This window comes from Mobula birostris, chromosome 4, assembly GCF_030028105.1.
Source record: "Mobula birostris isolate sMobBir1 chromosome 4, sMobBir1.hap1, whole genome shotgun sequence".
Classification (NCBI taxonomy): Eukaryota; Metazoa; Chordata; class Chondrichthyes; order Myliobatiformes; family Myliobatidae; genus Mobula; species Mobula birostris.
Genome location: NC_092373.1, coordinates 49,465,291 through 49,484,937, shown reverse-complemented (window position 1 = coordinate 49,484,937; position 19,647 = coordinate 49,465,291). Strand labels below are relative to the sequence as shown.

Sequence of the window (19,647 nt, the reverse complement as noted above, 5' to 3'; positions counted from 1 at the left end):
GGTGAGCTGGCGGTTTCAAGAGAACCTTCTAGAAGGTTTAAGCATGTGATCACATTTTTTGTTTTTTAGAGAAATCCGAAGTGTAAGAGACGGCAAGGCTTTTTTTTGCTAAAATTGTAGGGGGAAACAGCTTTTGTTTCTCAGCTTCCCTAACCGAGTTTGAAACAGAATTGAATAAATTGCAAAGCAACGTGTTATAAACATTTACAGATGCTTCTCGACGATTCTATACTTTCAAGGCAATCTGATAGAGTCAAGCAGAAGGTTAAAATGGTACATATGTTTTGGCGTTCTTGATAATTGATAAAATAAATTATAGTAACCGATTAAAACTATATAACCTCGCAATAATTTCAACAACTATAAAGTTATGATTTGAATGCAGCGGCGGAAACCACTCACGGTTTCTTCTGCAAACACACTTACTTACGATCAATAATGTAAAACCTTCCGGTTATTGCATCTTTGTCTCTTGGGTATCAATATATAATGCATCCAGGCAGCCAACACCATTAAAGGCACACTGAGGTAATTTAATCAAGTAAAGGAAGACATTAACCAATGCAGTAAGAGATGAAGGCGATCACTTGAATTCACAATATCAATCAACTATTAACACTGAATATAGCACATCCATTACCGAATCCCCTTGCTCTCCTTAAAAATCCTACAAATGTAACAACTCCCACTGCTGATTTTTTAATGGTCGAATGAACAAGCAGCAAGACCTACAACGGTACAGTTTTTTTTAAACCGATGTCACATTGTGCTGTTCTCGGTTGCGCGTTGCAAGAAAGTCCGCGAAGACACTTCTATCCCCTCCCATTTTTAGGGTTTGCATCACCAAAATCAATTGTGGGAGATGACACCGGATTTGCTATATAATGGAACTCGTTTTCGAAATGCAAGGATTAATATTTCAGCCATCCCTGCCAGCTGAGCAAAGATTGGTGTTTATATTTCATCTATCAGGAACACTTGGAATTCGCTTCCTTGTACTGAAAGCATGAACAAAACATTTTCCCCAGTGAAATTTAAGCGTATTTGATTTTATTATCAACGGTTACTGAGGTAAACGTTTTTTAACCGCAAGTAGCTTCCTAAATATTGTTCTCCAAATAATGAAAGAAGATTTAAAATGCGAAAAAAGCACCACATAAAACGCTGATTAGAATTATCTATAGGTTAGGTAGCATATGTGGAGAGAGAAACATCACTAATGGTTTAGATTGATGAGATTAAATGAGAACTGGTGGAATGAGAAAACCAGTTAAAGAGGGGAAGAGGTGTAGCATGAACACAGATTGTCTATTAGGGCGGAGACTGAGAGGATCTTGAAGCAAAAATGCTCTGCCTCTATCAGAGAGGGTAAATCATCTGAACAGTGAGATACAGAGCACAAAAGAGTTGAAATCCAGAATAAAGAAGAATGCTGGTTAGGAGAGAGGAAAAACTGAATTAATATTACAATTGATGGCCATCAATTAGGTTAAGGTGTTATTCCTCAAGCTTACACTGAGCTTCATTGTAAGTGCAACTCTAAATCAGAATCCCTTATTAAAACTTGGACACACACAAGGGACTGCAGATGCGTAAATCTGGAGCAACATACTAACTGCTGAAGGAACTAAGTAGGTCAGACAGTACCTGTAGATGAAAAAGGGCAGTCGACATTTTAGATTGAGATCATTCATCTGGATGTTGCCTGACTCACTTTTTTCTTTCAATTCCAAGTCTTGTGCAGCTGATGCTCACATGAATACCAGAGTATCAATGACCAGTTTTGACCAAGCCACTTCCACTTGAAATATTAATTCTTCCCTGGGTCCCCTTCTCCTTCCCTTTCTCCTATGGTCTGCTCTCCTCCCCTATCAGATTCCTTCTTCCCCAGCCCTTCACCTTTCCCACCCACCTGGCTTCACTTATCACCCTCCTGCCAGCCACCTTCCACTTCCAACAGGAATTCTGCAGATGCTGGAAATTCAAGCAACACACACAAAAGTTGCTGGTGAACGCAGCAGGCCAGGCAGCATCTCTAGGAAGAGGTGCAGTTGACGTTTCAGGCCGAGACCCTTCGTCAGGACTAACTGAAGGAAGAGTGAGTAAGGGATTTGAAAGTTGGAGGGGGAGGGGGAGATCCAAAATGATAGGAGAAGACAGGGGGGGGGGTGGAGCCAAGAGCTGGACAGGTGATTAGCAAAGGGGATATTAGAGGATCATGGGACAGGAGGTCCGTGGAGAAAGACAAGGGGGGGGGGACCCAGAGGATGGGCAAGGGGTATATTCAGAGGGACAGAGGGAGAAAAAGGAGAGTGAGAGAAAGAATGTGTGTATAAAAATAAGTAACAGATGGGGTACGAGGGGGAGGTGGGGCATTAGCGGAAGTTAGAGAAGTCGATGTTCATGCTATCAGGTTGGAGGCTACCCAGACGGAATATAAGGTGTTGTTCCTGCAACCTGAGTGTGGCTTCATCTTTACTTCCACTTACCCCAGCTTTTTTTATTCTGGCATCTTCCCCCTTCCTTCTCAATCTTGAAGTGCCTCGGCCTGAAACGTCGATTATGTATTCATTTCCACAAACGCTGAGTTTCTCCAGCATTTTCTGTGTGTTTGCTTTGGATTTGCAGCATCTGCGGACTTTCTGGTGTGAATATTAATTCTGTTTTTCTTTTTCATCGATACTACTTGATCTGCAGAGCGTTTGCAGCATTTTCTGTTTCATTTCATATTTCCAAAGTCTACAGTTTTGTTTAATTATAATTAACAATTCTAGCACTAAGGGTTTATTTGTTTTGGGTTGCTATCAGCCTTTGCTATATTGGCATATAAATATTATATATTTTTTAGTGATAGTTGTGTGCTGTTTTAAAATAAGTTGTTGTCTCATATTACTGTTGATCACTTCTGATTTGAAGCTCTTTAAATCAAATAAAACCAGAAACATTTCAACTTCTACTATTAAATCGTAAAGTTAATTTTAATTGTCTGATTTCCCAGAAAACAGAATTGGTACTAATTATATCCAGTTAGCTTCACAAAGATGTCCACAATTGTGGGGTCAGGAGGGGAATTAGTTCTATTTTATTTCTTATAGTAGTAGAGTCTTCTTAAGGAAACCTCATTATTACACAGAATGTACTGCATGGAAACAAGCCAATTGATTTGGGGCCAGGTTTTATTATTTGTACGGAACATTGCTTAAACCACCTCATCTTCTGACTCTATTAATATAGCATTATCCTCTTTTTTCTAAAGTAACTCAAGAGGTATCAAGAGTCAGCGAGTTTTACAGCATGGAAACAGCTGTTTCCTCCTCCCTTATTGTCCATGTTGACCATGGTGCCTATCTGAGCTAGATCCATTTGCCTGCATTTGGCCATTCCTCACCTTGTACCTGTCCAAAATGGCCTTCAGATGTTGTATTTGTCCCACCTCTACCATCTTCTCCGACAGCTTATTCCATATACCCACCAACCTCTGTGTGAAAAATATGCCCCTCATATTTCTTTTGTATCTTTCCTACGTTACCTTAAACCTATGCTCTCTAGTTTTAAACTCCTCTTCACTGAGAAAAAAGACAGTGGCCATTCATTTATCTAAGCCCCTCGTGATTTTATATACCTTTATAAAGTCACCTCTCGGCCTCGTTCACTCAGAGGAAAATAGACTCAGTCTTATAATTCAAGTTGTCCAATTCTGGCAACGTCCACTTGAATCTTTGCTGCGCTCTTTCCTGTTTAATGACATCTTTCCTTTAGCACACAATTTTCTCAATGCAGTCTTACCTGCAACTTGTACGTCTGTAACATGACATCTCAGCTATTGTACTCAATGCACTGATTGACGAAGGCAGCCATGATGAACATCTTCTTTGCCCTCTGTTTACCTGTGTTTCCACTTTCAGGGAATTATGTACTTGTACTCCTAGGCCTCTCTGTTCTACAAGCCTCCAGGGCCTTCCATTTCAGTCCTGCCCTGGTTTAACTTCCCAAAATGCAATACTTTGCACTTGTCAGAGTTAAATTCCAAATGCCATTCCTTGGCACTCTTTCCAACTTGATGTAGATCCTGTTGTAATCCGAGATAACCTTCTTCACTGTCCAATATACGACCAATTTGGTGTACTCTGTAAATTTACTAACTTTGCCAACTGTATTCTCATCCAAATGTTGGAAATGCAACTCTAAATAAGAATTTATGAAGTAATATAGCATGGAATCTGGCCCTTTAGCCTAACTCATTCTTGCCGACTGTGATGCCTATATAAGCTGGCACAATTTGATGGAATTTGGCTCAAGTCCTTCTAATCCTTTCCTATACACGCATCTCATCTACCAGTGTCTTTCAAATGTTGTTATTCTACCTGCTGATTCCTTATTAATACTGCTCCATGTCTTTCTGTACTTTTGAGCCTTCCATGAACAGCTGTATTTTAATGGCCAGTTCTGACAAAAGGCCTTGATCCTAACATATTAATTTTGTTTTTCCACAGATGCTGTCCGATTTGCAGAGCATTTATAGAATTTTCTATTTTGTTTCCGATTTCCAACATCTACAGTTTTAAAAAAAATTATAGTTGACCATTTTAGGTCTAATGGTTTACTTGTTTTCTCTTTGCTCCCGTTTCACCGTCCTGCAGAGACTGTGAACATCAGGTTCATTTTTCCATCTTGTTTCTCTGGGTATCTTACGATACAAAAGTAGGAGGTACAATATCCATCCTTTTACCACTTCCCCTCTGGGTAAAATGGCATTAATTTGTACTTGATGCTCGCAATGTAGTCTGGGTACTGGGGAAACCAATGAAGATCAATGAACACTTTGCAGAGCAGCTGTTCAATGCAAGGGTGATCTTGTTTGCTTACTACTTCAATTCTCCTTTCCACTCTAACTCTGGACCTGTAGTCTGTCCAAGGAAAGCGAAACATAAACATTTAGGAACAACACATCATCTTTTTTACTTGGCATGCTATAGCTTTCCAGACTCCAGCGTTAAGTAGCTATTCCAGTCATATATTTCAAATTTCCAGTATTTCTTTCTTTATTTCCTGAATTATATCTCCAGATATATTGTTATTATCCACTCCCACCACCTTTCTCAAGTACTGCCTCCTGATTTCTGACAATCTTCTCTTGTTATCTTCATCTCTCCATCTCTCTAGGACTTGAAATCCTTAACTTGAGATAAGCGGCTATTAATATTGAAGTGAACTTGTCATAATCTTTGTCAATATAATAATCTTGATGGTTGATATCATGAATACTTGTCATAAAAGAATGAATTTTCTATCAAGCCATGAAGTCCACGTGGGAAGCTTTAGTAGATAACTGTGAATGCAAATAGAAAATTCTTGTAGATTTTTTTTAGATAAATATTGTAAGTTAGGTTCATAGAGTCAATGTTCCGAGAGGACACAGTAAAATATGGAAACGTTCTCACTTCCTTTGTCAGCCAGTACCAGTTTGCTGGAGCCTTTCATCTCTCAGTAACCAATAAAGTGAAAAGACAGGTCCTTGGCTGTCATTGAGGACACAGAAACCAGAGCTTCAAAATTGTATTCAGATGAAACATTAATCTGAAATGTTAACTCTCTTTCTATCTCCACATATAATGTGTCGAACCCATGAATATTTCTAACAATTTCCTCTTTTGCTGCAGAGGACATTTCTAGAACCCCTAATCAATTCATATCATACAATATTGAAGATCAACAGTGATGATTTATGTCATTGTCAGAATTCAAAAGGGCTGTGGCAGTTTTCTAGCTGAGATGAATTCTCATGCATTTGAAGAGAAAGAAATATTCTCAGCTGGCACCACTTACAGATTAAACATTAATGGAGTCTGTTGATCAGACTGAGGATGTTTTTATTCAGGTTTGTCAATGCATCCCAAGTTCCACTAATATCACCTTGTTCCTAGGGGAATCTTGTGAAATCCCACTATATGTTCATATTACTCAGCAGAAGCCATAGAAACTTTGGTATTGGAAGCTAAACTGAAGACAGAAAACATTCTCTTCTTGTTTACTGTATGTTGATTTGTATGACTGGAATCAGTTTAGGCTGCCTATAAAGGAGCTGATGACATAAACATTCAAGTGTGTTGTCATTTTACGACAAAGACTACTACTAAAAGCAGTAAATTATACCTTGTGAATAATTGAGGCGAATATGCAGTCTGACATGGGATTATAATTTTGCATGTTATATATTTTCAGTAGTTTCTTTTTGTACTCACATATTATCCTCCTCATACATGAGATAACAAAACTTATGCCATTGCTAACCTGAAATCTTCAAACAACTCAGAAGAAGAAAGATTGACACAGTGAACTTCCTGGTCACTGGATTATAAATCTGTACCACCCTTAGTAGTGTATTTAAACATTAGTGTTAGCCCCTTGTGGATTTTCAAATGTATTCCTTTTTCTTTTAATTTGATTCCAAATATTTTTTGGAAATTTTCAGCCCTTATATTTAGCATTTCCTGATTTTTCTTGACATGGAAAGGGGCTATTTGGCCCTTTGAGACTGTACTGGCTCTTAGAGCATTCACTTTACTGTGGTACCATTCCCCACTCATTTCCCTGTAAGTAATCCTAATGCTAATCATTTTCTCTGATTCATCTAACACCTACCGACGTTAGGATACATTTTACAGTAGCCAATAAATCTAACAACTCACGTATTTTTAGCATGTGTGAGAAAACCAGAGCAACCAAGCAAAACCCTCACAGATGCAAACAATACACTAGCAGCACTGGAAGTTTGGATTGAAGCTAGGAGGCAGCGGCAATATCTGCTGCCTAACTGTGTCACTAGTCAACAAATTCATAATTTCAATTAAAGTGTCTATTTTGTGGGGAAAGATAGCCATTTACTGTTTTTAATAAGTATTAGTCAACAAATAAGTTAGTCAATCATTTATGTGTTCAGTTATGGTACCTCAGAAAAAAAAGTTAAGGAAATGTATTTTTATCCATAATACAGTTGTAATAATCAACATTCTTTTAACTACAGTATTTCAAAAAGACTGTCTTGAATATAAAATGTAAAGAGAGGTGAGAGTAGATATGGGGCGCTGGAAAATGATGCTGGTGAGGTAGTAATGGAGTCCAGGAAATGGCAGATGAACTGAATATGCATTTTGCAATTAGTCTTCACTGTGGAAGACACTAACAGTACGCCAAAAGTTCGACAGTGTCAGGGCAGAAGTGTGTGAGGTTGCTATTACTAGGAAGAAGGTCTTGGGAAACTGAAAGGTCTGAAGGTAGGTAAGTCACGAGGACCAGATGATGTACAGTTCAGGCTTCTGAAAAAGGTGGCTGAAGAGATTGTGGAGGCATTAGTAATGATTTTTCAAGAATTACTAGATTCTGGAATGGGTTTGGAAGACTAGATAATTGCAAATGTCACTCCACTCTTCAAGAAGGGAGAGGAAGTTAGTCTGACCTCAGTGGTTGGGAAGATGTTGGAGTGGACTATTAAGCATGTGGTTTTGGGGTACTTGGAGGCACATGATAAAATAGGTTGTAGTCAGCATGGTTCCCTCAAGGGAAAATCTCGCCTGACAAATCTATTGGAATTCTTTGAAGAAATAACAAGTAGGATAGACAAAGGAGAATTGATGGATGATGTGTACTTGCATTTTCAGAAGGCCTTTGACAAGGTGCCACACGTGAGGTTTCTTAAATAGTTAAGAGCCCATGGTATTACAGGAAAGATACTAGCACGGATAGAGCATTGGCTGATTGGCAGGAGGGAAAGAGTGGGAATAAAGGAAGCCTTTTCTGGTTGCTGCTGGTGACTAGTGGTCTGTGTAGGTACCACTTCTTTTTACGTTTTGTGTCAATGATTTGGATGATGGAATTGATGGCTTTGTGGCAAAGTTTGTGACTACATGAAGATAGGTGGAGGGGCAGGTAGTTTTGAGGAAGTTGAGAAGCTAGAGAACAACTTAGACATGTTAGGAGAATAGGTAAAGAAGTGGCAGATGGAATACCGTGTTGGAAAGTGTATGGTCATGCACTTTGGTAGAGAAATAGAAATGCAGACAATTTTCTAAATGGGGCGAAAATTCAAAAATCCGATGTGCAAAGGGTCTTGGGAGTCTTTGTGCAGGATTCCCTGAAGGTTAATTTGCAGGTCTGTGGTGAAGGAGGCAAATACGGTGTGAGCATTCACTTCGAGAAGACTTGAATATAAAAGCAAGGACGTGATGTTGAGGCTTTATAAAGCAATGGTGAGGCCTCACTTGGAGTCGTGGCTATCCCTCGAAGTCGAGGATGATGGTCTTCATTCCATTGATCTATTTATGGGCTCTCAAGTGGCTTATGAGTCCAGTCTTGGCTTTGAAAGTTCTTCCGCATTCAGGACAGGTATTTCCAGATGACAGATCGGGCTTTGGTTGTTGCTGCTGCTTCTTCCATTTTCTTCTCTTTTCTTCTAATTCTGCACATCTGTTGGCTTTGAAAGTTGTTGTTCCTTCTCGGAAGATGGCTTGCCAGAGCTTCCTGTCCTTGGCGTTGATTTCCCAGTTGTTGATGTTGATGTTACATTTCTTCATGTTGGCTTTTAAGATGTCTTTGAATTTCTTCTGTTGTCCGCCTCTTTTACATTTGCCTTCTTTAAGCTGGGAGTAGAAGATTTGTTTCAGCAGACGTTCGTCTTTCATCTGAACAACATGACCACTCCATCTTATTTGGTTCTTGATGACGTAGGCTTCAATGCTTGTTGTTTTTGCTTCATTTAGCACGCTGACGTTGGTTCTTCTATCTTCCCAGCTGATATTTAAGATGTTTCGAAGACAGCGTTGATGGAAATTTTCAAGTGCCTTCAAATGTCGTCGGTATGTTGTCCAGGTTTCTGATGCATGCAGGAACGTTAGGATCACCACTGCTTTGTACACTCACATTTTGGTGTCTGTTCAAATGTTACGATCATGAAAGACTCTTGTTCAGAGACGTTCAAAAGCTGTTCCAGCGCATTTAAGACGATGTTGGATCTCGTCATTAAGATCGACATTGGAGGAGAGGTGACTTCCAGAGGTGACTACAGAAAGCGGTCCAGGTTTTCCAGGGTTGTTTCGCCAAGTTGAATTGATGGTTCTATCCGATTTGTCTCAATTGGCAATGGTTGATAGATGATCTGAGTCTTCTTGGAATTGATGGTAAGTCCAAGTTTCGTGTATGCACGGTTGAAGGCAGTCAGAATCTGTTGCAGTGGTTTTCTGAGGGAGCTGCAACACTGTTGTCATCTGCGTATTGGAACTCAATGAGGGAACTCGTGGATGTCTTGTTTTTGGACTTGAGACGGGCAAGATTGAAAAGTCTGCCATCTGTTCTGTAGACAACTTCGATTCCTGGGGGCAGGTTGTCCTTGATGATGTGGATAATTGTCGCAATGAAGATGGTGAACAAAGTTGGGGCAATCATGCATCCCTGTTTTACTCCTGATCTAACTTGAAAAGGCTCATAGTTACTGTTGCTGACCATGACTGTGGCAAGCATGCCATCGTGGAGGAGTCTCAGGATTCGAATGTACTTTTCAGGGCATCCATAGGTGGATAGGACATCCCATAGGAGTTCCCTTGATACTGAGTCAAAGGCTTTGGTGAGGTCAATGAACGCCATGTACAAAGGTTGAAGTTGTTCTCGACATTTTTCTTGTAGTTGTCGCATTGTGAAGATCATGTTGATTGCTCCACGTGATGGTCTAAAACTGGTTTGTGACTCCGGAAGGATCTTCTCGGCTAAAGGCTTGAGCCGGTTGTTCATGATGCGGGTGAGGATCTTTCCTGCTGTTGCTAACGGAAATTCCACGATAGTTTACGCGTTCGGATCGATCGCCTTTCCTTTTGTGGATGGTAATGATTGCTGAATCTCTAAAGTCTGCTGGTACGTCTTCATTTATCCAGATCTTGATGAGAAGTTGATGCAGTTGGTAATGAAGCGGGTTACCTCCAATTTTGTAGACAATGGCTGATATTCCATCGAGTCCAGCGATCTTGTTTTTCAAGGTTTTGATGGCTTCCTTGACTTCTTCAAGTGTTGGTATTTTGCTTAGGGAGTCATCAACAGGCTGTTTTGGAATGTTGTTAATCACATTCCTGTCAAATGAGACGGTTTGATTTAAAAGATCTTCAAAGTTCTTCCTCCATCTAGAATTGATGTCAGAATTGCTCTTCAGGATGGTTGAACCATTTTTGCTTTTGAGAGGGGCTTGACCATGAGTGGATGGGCTAAAAATAGCTTTAGTTGCATTGAAAAAGCCTTGAGTGTCATTGGCATCTGCTAGTTGTTGGATTTCCTAAGCTTTCTTCCTCTACCATTGGTTTTTCAGGTTTCAGGTGCTCTACTGGACTGCAGCCTTGCATTCCTGATAGCATTTCCTTTCGGTAGCTGATTGTTGGTCATTTTGTAAGGTGATGAAAGCTTTTCTCTTTTCATTGATGAGTTGTTGGAGTAGTTTGTCATTATCATCAAACCAATCCTGATGTTTTTTCTTCTTGAACCTAATTGCTTCTTTGCAGGAGGTGATGATAACATTCTTCAATTGATTCTAGTGTTCTACAGATGGTGGGATTTGTTGAGGCAGTTGTTCTTGAAGATTTTGTTGGAACTTCTGTACATGGTTGATGTCTTGAAGTATGTCAACATTGAATTTCTTAATAATGTTCTGATTTTGGTGTATCCTTTTGGGCTGAATCTTCATTCTGATGCTGGACGAGATGAGTCGATGGTCTGTCCAGCACTCATCGGCACCAGTAACCGCTCTTGTTATCAGTACATCTTTTTGGTCCTGAGATCATACGATGATGTAGTCGATGAGGTGCCAGTGTTTGGAGCATGGATGCTGCCAGGAGACTTTGTGCCTGTTTTTCTGGTGAAATAGAGTGTTTGTAATCACCAGGTTGTGTTCAGCACATTTGATGAGGAGGAGTGTTCCAATGGTGTTGACCTTGCCAGCTCCTTCCTTGCTTATTATTCCAGTCCGGAACCTATGATCTTTCCCGACTCTGGCATTGAAGTCTCCCAAGAGAATGATCTTGTCGTTGTTGGGAACAGAGGAAAGGACCTCGTCAAGTTGGGCGTAGAAGTTCATCTTTACTTCATCTTCAGCGTCCAGAGTTGGCGCCTAGGCGCTGATGATGGTGGTGTGTTGGTTCTTGACAAACTGGATCCGCAGAGTCATGAGATGTTCGTTGATTCCCAGTGGTAGCTCTGGCAGCTTCTGAAGTAGGCTGTTTCAAATGGCAGAACCTACTCCATGGATCCTCGGTTGTTCAGGATCAAGTCTTTTCCAGAAAAAGGTATTTTGACCTTGCTCTTCCTTTAGTTGTCCTTCTCCAGCTCTGCAGGTCTCACTCAGAGCAACAATGTCAAAGTTGAATTTTTGGAGTTCCCGGGCAACAAAGGCAGTTCTCCTCTCTGGTTGGTCTGAGTTTGGGTTATCCATCAGAGTTCGTATATTCCAGGTTCCAAATTTCATAGTTTCACTTCTCGATATTTTTCGACTGCATGATGGTGATCCCTCTGGACGCAATTTTCCAGACAGGATGGGGTGAAGCAGACTATTTTTAGGGCACCTTTTCTAGCCCCTTCCCGGTTCAGCGTGAGCAGAGTGGATCCTAAATAGGGCTGCTCAGATGTGAGTACTGCTACTGAACAACTTTTTTGCTTCTGTCCAAAAGTTGAGCAATTGAATCAAGTATTCACTGCTTTCGAGCCGGTTCTTGACTAGGAGCTTCCAGCCATCACATTACCTGCTCCCGTTGCCCTCCCCCGATCACCGAAAGACTTGAAGAAGTGGCCCACAGAGCAAAGACGCCTGTGTCTGTATTTGTTTAACATGTACTTGATGTTGTCTCTGGGCCAATACTCACTGGAATTCAGAAGAAGGGGTAACTTCATTGAAATCTATCGAATGTTGAAAGGCCTTGATTGAGTGGATGTGGAGAGGATGTTTCTTATGGTGGAGGAGTTTAAGACCAGAGGACACAGCCTCAGAATAGAGGGGCGTCCTTTTAGAAAGGAGACGAGGAGGAACTTCTTTAGCCGGAGAGTACTGAATCTGTGAAATTTGTTGCCACAGGTGGCTGTGGAGGCCAAATCACTGGGTATGTTTAAGGCAGAGGTTGATAGCTTCTTGATTGGTCAGGGTATGAAGCGATATGGGGAAAAGGCATGAGAATGGGGCTGAGAGGGAAAATGGATCAGCTATGATGAAATGATGGAACAGACTCGATGGGCCAAATGGCCTAATTCTGCTTCTATATCTTATGGTCTTATAGAATAGACTTCTCTGAGTGAAAAAGAGAGGGTGCCATGGTAGCGTAGTGGTTAGCGTGACACTATTACAGCTCAAGGCGTTCCAGAGTTCAGAGTTCAATGTCAGCACCATTCTGTACGTATGTTCTTCCCGTGGAATGCATGGGTTTTCTGAGGGCGCTCCAGTTTCCTCCCACAGGCTAAAGAGTTCTGGCTAGGTTATTTGGTCATTGTAAATTGTTCCATGATTGGAATTAGGTTTGTCGGGGGTTGAAGGGCAGGAAGGGGCTACTCTGCGCTGTATCGACTAATTAAAAATGAAATAAAATGTTCCTGCTCATCTTCCCTTATTTCTTCTGCCAATTACTTTAAATGTGCACCCTTTATTTTCTGACCCCTCTGCTAGGAAAAATAGATCCTTCCTGTTTCCTGTGCCTGTATGCCTCATAACTGAGAGAGTGAGTGAGGCCTCTATCGGTCAGGGTCGACTGTGGATGTTGCATCCTATCTGTCTAGGTGCACAAGCTTGGGCAGTGCGATATGAAGAGCAAGCTGTTGCCCATGTAACAAGCTCCCCCTCTTTGGATGAACCCAAACGAATGGCAGAGACTGATACAGTTTGGTACCAGCAACGTCGCTGAGTTGTTTGTCAATGTTGAACTCAACATAGGGACTCCAGCTCTGGATTTTTCCCTCGGTGTTTACTCCCATGAGTGAGTATAGCCGCAAGGCAGTGGAGGTTTGAGATCAGAGTTTTCCTTCTCCTAGATGAGCTGCCAACCATGGCTGATGAGGCCCATCTGCCCGAAGCGACTTGTCTTAAGGCGACAGTAACCTGCCTTTGCCCCTTCTCCTGTCAGTAGAAACAGTTCCGTGGGCTTAGTCACTAAGCCTCATGTGAAGGCCAGGAGCTGGACTCGGTTGTCAGAGGCTATTTAAGGCACATGCCATTAGGAGTATTTAATAGGTAGTGGGAGCTTGTCCTTATTACTAGCCCTGACTATAACAACCCTAAGGAACCACCTCATAATTATAAACACATCAATTCCCTCACTTTCCCCTGTTCCAAATAAAAACAGCCCTTGTATAATCTAAGCTTTACCCGTAGCTAGAATTTCCCAATCCTGGCTACATCCTTCAAAATCTCTTTGGCAGTCTCTCCAGCACAATCATATCTTTCCTGAATTGTAGTGCACTGTATTCATGCTGTGCCCTTATTTGTGTTGCATGCAGCTCTAGCACAATCTCCCTGCACTTACTGTATATCCTACGACATATATTCAAGTTAATCAAAATCATATTGACAGCTGTAATCACTGTCCAACAGCTTCTGTTGTCTGACTCTGTAAATCTTCAAATACAAGGTCATTCCCAAATATTCATCTTTTAACATCATCATCTAACATTAGCTATTTTCCATTGCATAACCAAAATCATTAGTTTAAGCTTTGTAGATCTTTCTAATTTATACATGCTAACAATGAAAGGGATGCAAGGAATGCATGAACTGGTGACAAACGTGTTGATATATCTGTGCTATACCATTAAATCTCTTATTCCTAATTGTACTTTCTTACACAAGTAGTCTTTAATTTTGACCCTCATGGTGATCAGAAGTTTTGCTTAACTATATATTTTAAGGAGTTACAAAACAGATATTGAGTGGGGTACTTTTAATCGAACACATTAGGTAATAATCCTGAGAGCTGGGTGAGCAACAGAGCTACACAGAGGATAAGCTTAGACAAGGAGTAAAATCAACGTCTCGCCCTTCCATTTCTTCAAAGAAGGCCCAAAGATTTGGATGTTTGGATTTGGAGGATGTCGAGAGCATTCTCAGATTCACCATGATTTTAAACTGGAAAGACTTGTAATGATCAGATAGACTATTAATAAATACATATGTGTAAAATTAATAGTCTGTTCATACTCTAGACCAGTAGTTAATACTCTAAGTCAGTAGGTACTTGTTATAAAACTGTTTAAGTGAAACACTTCCTTCTTGTGAATTTAACCAGAAAGGTCAATTGAGCTGAATAGAGCAAGGGGTGTGACTTTAAAAATATGTTTACAAAATCAGATTGACACTGAAGCTAAGTATGTTGTATATGAATGGTAATTGTATTATAAGTACAGTACTATATTCTGTTTCAAAATATGTGCCCTCTTCATCAAAAATGTGGCTTACATGAATAAACCATAACGATCAATGTCAGGCTCTATGAAGCTATGTATTATTTTCAGTTTGACAATTAAAAAAATAGTTGCTTTCATTTTTCATTGAGCAGACAGTACATGTAAGGACATGTGTACTTTTACTAACCACACAAATTCCACCACAGCCTACTCAGATGGTTCACTGCCCAGAAATGTGTTTATCCAACTTGTTACTGTAAAACAGTTCTCAAGAAAGACTGGGCCCTCCAAAATCTGTGGATATTTGTATAGATAAATTATTGGTGGTAATTATCAACAAAGAACTTCCTTATCCAATAGTAATACTCTAATCATATTTTCCCCAAAACACACTTCATTGATAACATTTGCAATTGTAATGATCTTATCACTTAGCATGATAAGCCAGCATACTACAAAACATGTTCTTGTATTTCTAGGCACATCCCCTCTAATGAAACAACTTTGGAGACTCTTTAGGGGGTGACCTTATTAAGAATTTGTGAGTGTGTAGAATTCCTTTCTGCAAACAGCTGTTTTGATTTTTGAATTGCAGCTCTGAGGCACAGGAGTATATGCTGCTGATATTATTGTCCTGAAAATATAAAAATGCATTAAACAGGATGGGGAGGGGATGATTACTTTTAAAGGAAGAGTGATATGTTTCATTATAGTATTGTCAATCACAAAATATTGAGAAATTAGGAAGCAGGTTTCTTTGAAACAGATTTCACTCAAAACTGCTAAAGCCCATGATATTATGAGAAACTGGACGTTGAATTCTGTTTCCACATATAAGTTCTGTGGACAAAATCAATCAGATAACGAATAATTGACAAAGCTAGTTAGATCTACCGATACTTAGCAACTTATTTATAAGAAAATAATCGATATAATGATGGATATATTGACATAATTTACATTAAACTGAGCACTTTAAATCAAGGAACAAAGCTATATATGTATTTAAAGTGAGCAAATGGGAAGAATCTGTTAGGGAAATGAGGAATTGAAAGTTAGGAAGAAATTATAGCATGTGATAAGAAAATTTATGCATATCTGGTTAGAATGACTGGATAGTCTAATCTTGTCAGCAGAAACCAACTAAGACACTTAAAATAGTGTTAGAGGAGGCTTGTGTTCTGTTTACCTGATTGGTAAGCTGTACACAAAATCATGTATGAATAATATGCTTCTTACACAAGTTTTTGCTCTGCTGCAAGATTTTCAATGTTTTCTTGACAACACCACAAAGCTAAAACGTAAGTTGTTATCAGTTAAAATGAAACAACTTTCAGGGCAAAGTCCCAGTAGCAACTTAAAAAAAAGCAATATAAATAAACTTTCAGTTATGTTTCAGACTCCTGCTCTTGAACTTTGTTTTTTCCTGCAGAAAAAAAGTTCATTGACTTTGCATCACTCAAAATCTGGGGTAACTAGAATCAGGAAAGGAAATGTCTGTGTGCAAGTGTGTGGAATTCTGCAATCTGTGTTGTACCAGCATAACTACAGTTCCAGAAATATATCATTGTTAAAATACTTACAAAACAGTTTTAAACAATTGCATTTCATAATCAAGTAAATTCAAATACAGAGTCGATGTTTAGCTCAGACTTTTCTTGACCTATTTCAGCCTGATAGGAAAGTTGGACTGGCTTCCTTGCTCACAGCAGATGTCAGAGTGTTCCAGATTTCAGCCAATCAGGTACGGAGAAAGTTAAATGGGGAGGGGGGAGGTTGAGATGGGCTTGTTGAGTGGGTAGAAATGGAAGTAGTGAATAAAAACACTGTAGTTTCCTCTTCTGTCCTGGTACCTGGCAGTTTCCACTTCAACCTTAGCAGAATTAACACCCATTCCTTCACCACCTCATCTCACCAGGGATTTTCTTCCATTTTCAGCTAACCCACACCCCTGGTGCTCTCCTCCCATACAGACTCAACTACCCAGCTAGCTTTTACCTCCTCCATCAACTCCCTCCTCTGATTTCATCTGCCCATCATCACCACAGGATCTGGTTTCACCTATTGCCGCCAGCCTCTTTTCCACCCACCCATATTGGTCAATATTGGTGATCTTCCCTCTTCCCTCTTGGCCCTGATGTAGAATCTCACCCTAATGTGTCTGCATGCTCCTTTGGTCTTCACAAGTGCCTCTTGAACTGCCAGGTTCTTCCAGCAGTCTTCTTTTTGGTTCGACTCCCACATTTGTGGTCTCTTTTCATCTTCTGTCCTGGATGATGTTGAATTTCGTGAAAATTGTTGAGTCTGCATTGACCCATCCAGACTTGGATCTTACCATTTACTTATTAGGACACTTAAGAAAACCATTCAGCCTACTGGGTGTATGCCAGTTTCCATGTGATGTTAATCATATAGATAGGTGGGGCAGGGGTGGTATGTGTAGGTGGCTAGATTTGAGGGGATGAAAAGAAGATACCTATGACAGATCACCCAACTATTGCTCTTAAGCAGCTCCAATGAAGCCCAAGAAACAGCATCTTCTCTTCTAACTCGATATATTACAGGTCTTGGATCTGTATTGACTTTGAATTCAGCTAACCAGTTTAAATCAAAACAGGCCTGTCCCTGTAATAGGAAGTCTGTTTTCCTCTCAGTAGAGATCGTGCTTGATCCATTGAATATTGCCACCATTCTTTTTTTATTTCAGATTCCCAGCACCCACAGTGCTTTATATCTTAAAATGTTGTTCTCTCTCTTGTCTTATCATTCATCTCCTACTCACATCTTGTCCTGACAGCTCAGCTGTGGTTAACATGCATTCACCTTGCTTTCTCAACTGGCATCACCACCACATTGGTTTCCGCCCTAAAATAGACATTCCTTTTGTTCTCTCCACCCCTTCTTCTCCTTTTTAAATTGAAACATGTTTAATTTCTAAATTTTCCTAGTTCATTAACCTGAGACATTAATTTTGTTTCTCCCTCTGGTTGTGTATCTCCAGCATTTTCTACCTTACCTAGCAGTTGCATGCAAAGGCTAGTTCAGTTCAGCTTCTATTGAATGGTGTCTCCCTCGACATAGGAGGCAGAAAACCTGGTAATAGTGATGGCAATTTCTTGTTGAATATTGTTATTTTGTGGTGTTTCTGTTGTCAGCCGAATTTGGATCTTATCAGTTACTTGTTAGTACACTGAGGGAAACATTTCAGCCCATTGGGTTCATGCCAGCTTCCAACAGAGTTATCCTATAACTGTCATTCCCACTCTTCATGTTCTCTGAACCTCTGTAACTTACTCTCTTTCTCACATACCCATCAACAATCCTTTTCTTTTTTTTAAACTGGCAAACATTTTCATTAAGAGTTGATTTATTTATTTATTGGAACACCTTTGGGTTATGTGCAGAAATTGAAACACCAAATGCTCACAGGGAGAACATGGGCAGCACATGAGGTCTGGATCAACCTGTCCTGGCTGACCTATTGTCTCAGCTTGCTCCTGCCCCACCGAACTCATTTCTGCATACCTTGACACTGTTTTATCCCCCCTTGTTCAATCCCTTCCGACCTATGTTCGTGACACTTCTCACGCTCTTAAACTTTTCGATGATTTTAAGTTCCCTGGCCCTCACCGCTTTATTTTCACCATGGATGTCCAGTCCTTATATACTTCCATCCCCCATCAGGAAGGTCTCAAAGCTCTATGCTTCTTTTTGGATTCCAGACCTAATCAGTTCCCCTCTACCACCACTCTGCTTCGTCTAGTGGAATTAGTCCTTACTCTTAATAATTTCTCCTTTGGCTCCTCCCACTTCCTCCAAACTAAAGGTGTAGCTATGGGCACCCGTATGGGTCCTAGCTATGCCTGCCTTTTTGTTGGGTTTGTGGAACAATCTATGTTCCGTGCCTATTCTGGTATCTGTCCCCCACTTTTCCTTCGCTACATCGACGACTGCATTGGCGCTGCTTCCTGCACACATGCAGAACTCGTTGACTTTATTAACTTTGCCTCCAACTTTCACCCTGCCCTCAAGTTTACCTGGTCCATTTCCGACACCTCCCTCCCCTTTCTAGATCTTTCTGTCTCTGTCTCTGGAGACAGCTTATCCACTGATGTCTACTATAAGCCTACTGACTATCACTGCTATCTGGACTATTCCTCTTCTCACCCTGTCTCTTGCAAAAACGCCATCCCCTTCTCGCAATTCCTCCGTCTCCGCCGCATCTGCTCTCAGGATGAGGCTTTTCATTCTAGGACGAGGGAGATGTCTTCATTTTTTAAACAAAAGGGCTTCCCTTCCTCCACTATCAACTCTGCTCTTAAACGCATCTCCCCCATTTCACGTACGTCTGCTCTCACTCCATCCTCCCGCCACCCCACTAGGAATAGGGTTCCCCTGGTCCTCACCTACCACCCCACCAGCCTCCGGGTCCAACATATTATTCTCCGTAACTTCCGCCACCTCCAACGGGATCCCACCACTAAGCACATCTTTCCCTCCCCCCCTCTCTCTGCATTCCGCAGGGATCGCTCCCTACACAACTCCCTTGTCCATTCGTCCCCCCCATCCCTCCCCACTGATCTCCCTCCTGGCACTTATCCGTGTAAGCGGAACAAGTGTTACACATGCCCTTACACTTCCTCCCTTACCACCATTCAGGGCCCCAAACAGTCCTTCCAGGTGAGGCAATACTTCACCTGTGAGTCGACTGGGGTGATATACTGCGTCCGGTGCTCCCGATGTGGCCTTTTATATATTGGCGAGACCCGACGCAGACTGGGAGACCGCTTTGCTGAACATCTACGCTCTGTCCGCCAGAGAAAGCAGGATCTCCCAGTGGCCACACATTTTAATTCCACATCCCATTTCCATTCTGACATGTCTATCCACGGCCTCCTCTACTGTAAAGATGAAGCCACACTCAGGTTGGAGGAACAACACCTTATATTCGGTCTGGGTAGCCTCCAACCTGATGGCATGAACATCGACTTCTCTAACTTCCGCTAGGCCCCACCTCCCCCTCGTACCCCATCTGTTACTTATTTTTATGCACACATTCTTTCTCTCACTCTCCTTTTTCTCCCTCTGTCCCTCTGAATATACCTCTTGCCCATCCTCTGGGTCCCCCCCCTCCTTGTCTTTCTTCCCGGACCTCTTGTCCCATGATCCTCTCGTATCCCCTTTTGCCAATCACCTGTCCAGCTCTTGGCTCCATCCCTCCCCCTCCTGTCTTCTCCT

At 41.1% G+C, this 19,647-nt stretch overlaps 1 long non-coding RNA gene across 2 annotated transcripts in view; it reads right to left on the bottom strand.

The window, feature by feature from the left end:
* Window positions 1-19,647, bottom strand: part of LOC140196322 (uncharacterized) — an 85,926-nt gene that overhangs the window by 49,703 nt on the left and 16,576 nt on the right. Inside the window, exon 1 of one of the 2 annotated variants that reach the window (XR_011885676.1) lies at window positions 431-528. The exons of the other annotated variant lie outside the window; for it this stretch is intronic. This is a non-coding gene — a long non-coding RNA (uncharacterized lncRNA). Of the gene's footprint in view, window positions 1-430; window positions 529-19,647 lie in introns of those variants that run through there. 2 annotated transcript variants of the gene reach the window in all.